The 5,365-nt window shown below is 48.0% G+C and overlaps 1 long non-coding RNA gene across 2 annotated transcripts in view; it reads right to left on the minus strand.

Annotated features, from left to right (window-relative positions):
• Positions 1-2,900, minus strand: part of LOC116081406 — a 45,059-nt gene extending 42,159 nt beyond the window's left edge. For both annotated transcript variants that reach the window (XR_004114875.1, XR_004114874.1), the window contains exon 1: positions 2,791-2,900. This is a non-coding gene — a long non-coding RNA (uncharacterized LOC116081406). The remainder of the gene's footprint in view (positions 1-2,790) is intronic.
• Positions 2,901-5,365: the final 2,465 nt, after the last annotated feature.

Raw genomic sequence — 5,365 nt, forward strand, 5'->3', positions numbered from 1 at the left:
TCTCTCTCTCTCTCTCTCTCTCTCTCTCTCTCTCTCCCACTCTCCCTCTCTCCTTCCTGCTGCCCCTCTCTCTGACACTCACTCCGGGGCAATAGAGCCAATTCCTTCAAAGAAAAAAAAACCTTGACATCATTTGTCTACAGCAGAGGGTGCTAGAGGACTGATGTTGACAACTTATCGCAGAATTACAGCCACTTAATACTTTACAGCTTTGCAAAAGGAACCTACAGGACGAAAAACACTTCCAAAGTTGCCACTACCAAACCCAGGAAATGGTTGCCAGGATGCTCCAGCCACCGAGCTTGAAGCCCGCCCCTTGCTCCTGAGCTTGTGGTCCAGGCTCGTCCCTGCCTGGCCAACACCAAGCCTGAAAGCCCACCGAGTTCTTTGCTTGCTTGCTTTCTCCTTTTTCTATTTTTTTTTTTTTTAAGCTAAGCATTTTTTGCACTGAAGCCATTAGTCACAGGCCTCGGGGCTCAGTCTCTGAGGTCTGTGGGTGACTCAGTGCACCGTGGTTGTCATCAAGCCATGGAACAAAGAGTTCAAAATGCAGACAACTCATAAACAACTCTCCCTTGCTCATGGAAAATAAAGAGCCAGTGTCTGGGACAGTTTCTTCCCCACAGCTCCTATCAGATGACAGCATCAATTTCTATAAATCACCGGGGCTGATGAAACCATTGGATTACAGGCCATAAAGACTCTACTGCCTGAGAATAGGTTCTCAGGTTACCCATGTCCCTCTGTCCCTTTCACAAGAAAGGCCTCTACCCTAGAGGGTGGGGAGTCGGCGAGGAAGTAGCAGCCCCACCTCTCAGGAAAGCTCACTGCCAGGCAGGAAGTAGCTTTCCCCGGGCAGGTTGGGCTGGCGCTGTCACAGCACCAAACCACGAGGTTTGGTTCTAGAATGAACATGGAGCTTTGCAGAGCGTTTCAGACAGCCCAGTCCCTCCCTGTTGTAAAAGTTTCAGACAGGTCGTCCTGCACACTGTCCCCTGCAGTGGTCACCCCTCCTTGTTTTCTTTCATATTCAACTGTGAAAAACAGAGGAGAGAGTGTTTGCTTATAAAGCCACTCCTAAAGACTTCTGCTGTGTTCCTCAAGGCCCTGTGAAGCCCACAGAGTGGAGACCAGAAGCTCCACGTGCCTCCTGTCAGGAAGGAGGGCAGGTTTGGGAGGGTGGAGAAATAGAGTCCTGGGAACATGGCACAAACACTTTGGTTGATGCTTCTTCCTGTGAGTAAAAAACATTTAGACAAATGTTCATTCCAGAATGAACTTCCCTTGAATGAGATACCACATGTAAGTGTTTTCTCAGGAGACTCGTTTTCCTCGGTGTCGTCTCAGCTTTTTATTCTCAGTTACCCCCATTAACATCAATTCTCTCCCTGATGTAACATTTCGTCTGGCAGGGAAACATCCTTAAGATTCAGGAAGTGAACAACACAAAAGCTTCAGGAAGTTCCTGAAACTGAACAAATGCACTAGGCCCCTCTCTCCCCAAGCTTATACAAGCAGTAAGGACTGCCAAGAGACCAAATGACCCAAGCTGCCTAGAACAGATGCTCTTCCAACCTGTTGAGCTGCCTGGCAGTTGTGCAGTGAGCTCCGAGGCGCTAGCTTTCCTGAGCCATCACCCATGCTAGAGCGGGCTTTTTTGGTGTTGCCACTGCCTTTGAGTCATCCCCACCCACACAATTAATCCCTCACCATACTCCTGGTAGTGATGCCAGTAAACTTGTTGGTTGACCAAGTTTAATTTTGGTGGTAAGGTTACTTTGGTGTGTCATACAGAGTCCCCATCTGTGGCTTGTTCTCGCCACAGTCCCCAGGAAAAAGTGTCACACAACAGCACCAAGCAGTAGCCTGCCTTCTATACAAGGCTTCATGTGCAGGTGGCTTCATGTACAGGCAGGGCTGCATGTGGCCCAATGCACTTGTGCACAGCTATTGCACCCCAAGTAGGATGTGAAGACACCGTCTAGAGTGCTGGGCCTTCGTTCTTTTGTAGTGTGATTTGTATCTGGTGTTTATGTGCTTGTCTTTGTATGTATGTGGCTGTGGAAGGGGCTCTATGGTGTGTGCGTGTGTGTGTGTGTGTGTGTGTGTGTGTGTGTGTCTGTGTGTGTCTGTGTGTGTTTGTGTCTGTGTGTGTGTGTGTGTGTTGAGAAAGAGATGTGTATATCTGTTATCCATGAAGTATGTATGTTTGTGAATATGGACATGCCTATGTATATTGCGTATCTCTCTATGTGTACATCTATGTTTGGTGGTGGGTCCCAACAAGTATCTGTGTATGTCTATATGTGTGTGTTGTGAATGTGATATATGTGTGTGTATCTGTGTGCCATGCATATGTATGTGTAACATGCATGTCTCTTTCTTGGGGGGTGTATTCCTACACGTGTTGCATAGGTGTTTTTATCTCAGCTCCTCGAGTGCCCGAGCCTCTTGACCTGACATTAACTCTCCTATTGATCCCTTTAACTCATTTTCCATAGGATTGCCCCACAGACAGTTTCATGACAATAATCCTCCCATGTGGAGTCTGGCCTGACGCTGGCACTCCCATCACAGACCGCCTACCACTGACTCTGCCATATGTACCCACGCAACCACAGGAAGTGTGACACAGGAGAGGGTAAACCTCACAAAAGACCCTGACTGTAGCATCACAGAGCCAGGCTTTCTTATTTTCTTAAGCAATTGGAAGACCAGTTACTCCTATTCAAAATGGGAAGCTGGCCAAGTAGCTCAGGGGACAATTCCCCACCCCCATCCCCGACTCACCTTTGGGAGATGGGGGTGGCTACCTCTTCAACTCATAGGTGCGTCCTGGGTAGAATCTGGACTCATGTGTGACTACAGTCTTTCTACGGCCAGCACCTCCTCCAGGCCATCTGCCCACCTTGGAGTAAGCTTTATGACTGTCAGAAAGACTGGCTTCCACCCAACAGTGCTCTGACTCAGTGAGCTAACCTATCAGCGACATCAACAACCATCTACTCCAGGACAGCTCACATCTGAACCCTGACCGTGGTAGACAGGGAAGAGACTCATCCCAGGTCTTGTCCACTTCTTTGGGTCTCTGGTGACTCTCAGAAATGCTTTTTCCTTATATTTTATTATTTGTATGTGTGTGTGCATGCATGCATGCATGAACACACAGATTAAAGTGCCTGCATTGTCCAAAAGAGGGCATTGGATCAGCTGAAGCTCAGGCTATAGACATCTGTGAGTTGAGGGTATTGAATCACCTGGAGCTCAGCCTATAGACATCTGTGTGTTGAGGGCATTGGATCACCTGGAGCTCAGCCTATAGACATCTGTGAGTTGCCAGATATGAGTCCCGGGAATCAAACTCAGGTGCTTTGCCACCACACGACCATCTTTTGAGAAAGCCATTATTATTAACTAACTATAAATGAAACCAGAGGACACACACACAAAACACACATTCACATAGACACAAGCATACACACAAAAATACACACATACACAAACACATATTCACACAAACACACACTCATACACATGTTCACACATTCTTACACACATGCACACACACTCTCACACATACACAAGCACACTCACACACTCAAACACACACTCACACTCACATTTATACTCATACATAGAAGATTCAGATGTCAGGCTCACACGCACTCACATACTCACACTCATACACATTCACACATACATAAACACACTCACACATACACATACACTAACACTCACACTCATATACTTATACACTCATGTACACTCACACATAGACAATTCAGGTGTCAGTCTACCTCTCTCTCTCTCACACACACACACACACTCATGCGCACACACACACACTCATGCACACACACACAGATGATTCAGGTGTCAGGTCTCTCTCTCTCTCTCACACACACACACAGACACACACACATGCACACATGCACACACACACAGATGATTCAGGTGTCAGGTTCTCTCTCTCTCTCACACACACACACAGACACACACACATGCACACATGTACACACACACAGATGATTCAGGTATCAGGCTCTCTCTCTCACACACACACACACATGGGCACATGCACACACACGCATGTGCACATGCACACACACAGATGATTCAGGTATCAGGCTCTCTCTCTCTCACACACATACACACATGTGCACATGCACACACAGATGATTCAGGTATCAGGCTCTCAAACCTGACTGACCTGCAGAAGCAGCTAGAATTTATTGAAATGCTGAAGTCCAACCCCCCACAGTCCCTGAGATTGGACTTCGTTAGTCTATAGTGCAGCCTCGAGCACTCCTCAAAAGCACACCAGGAGGTGAGGCTGTCCACTCCAACACACCGTATGACAGTCAGTCTCTTGCCAAGGTTTGGGTGGCAGCCACTTAGAGCCATTTGAGCCCTATTTTAGGGAGGAGAGGGTCAGACCTGACTGAGCCCTGGCCCTCAGGAGTGAGCAGTTCTAATGCAGGTGAAGGCTTCTTCCTGTGTGGATGCTGGATCCTCAGATGGCCTCAGGAACATCAATGTACGATACCCAACTGCTCCAAGCTGGAATTGGTGCTGACAACTTCTCAGATTCTGTCTGTAAGAGCTTTGCCTTTCTATGATTTGGGTTCCATGGAAGAGGAAAGTCTGGAGTTGACCTAGAGCTTGGTGAGGCCTGTGCTGTGACCAACCACAGTACTCCGGGGACAGCGCTGAAGCCTTGGACACACCCTTTATTCCTTTGTCAGGAGAGTTTGTGAACTGGAGTTTTGAGTATTGGGTAGAGTCTGAGCTGGGCTGCAAGAACACACGTCAGCCTAGGATGACTCTACAGAGGCACTGGTGTTCTGAGGAGTCCAGACCTTTTGAGAAAAGAAGCCAGAAAATTCCAGCCTAGAACACTGCAGCAGCAGCACCATGTCTGCCCCAGCTAGCTCTGCAGATGCTAAGCGGTGAAAGACACCTGAGGCATTTTCAGCTTGGAACCATCGCACACCAGCATTCCTGGAGTCATGTCTTCAGTGCTGAATTTCATGTAGGAGAAGCTGTCATCCCTAGGCACAAGTCTCTCTCACCAGAGAAGCCAAGGGTCTCCCAAGGCTGTTCTCAGGGCTCAGGGAAGATGTAGAACTTGATACTCATGTGGTTTGGTAGAGCTTCTTAAGAAAGAGTGTTGCCGGGCGGTGGTGGCATACGCCTTTAATCCCAGCACTTGGGAGGCAGAGGCAGGTGGATTTCTTGAGTTCGAGGTCAGCCTGGTCTACAGAGTGAGTTCCAGGACAGCCAGGGCTACACAGAGAAACCCTATCTCGAAGAAAAAAAAAAAGAAAGAAAGAAAGATAGGAAGGAAGGAAGGAAGGAAGAAAAA

This window comes from Mastomys coucha, unplaced genomic scaffold (genome assembly GCF_008632895.1).
Source record: "Mastomys coucha isolate ucsf_1 unplaced genomic scaffold, UCSF_Mcou_1 pScaffold7, whole genome shotgun sequence".
NCBI classification, from domain to species: Eukaryota; Metazoa; Chordata; class Mammalia; order Rodentia; family Muridae; genus Mastomys; species Mastomys coucha.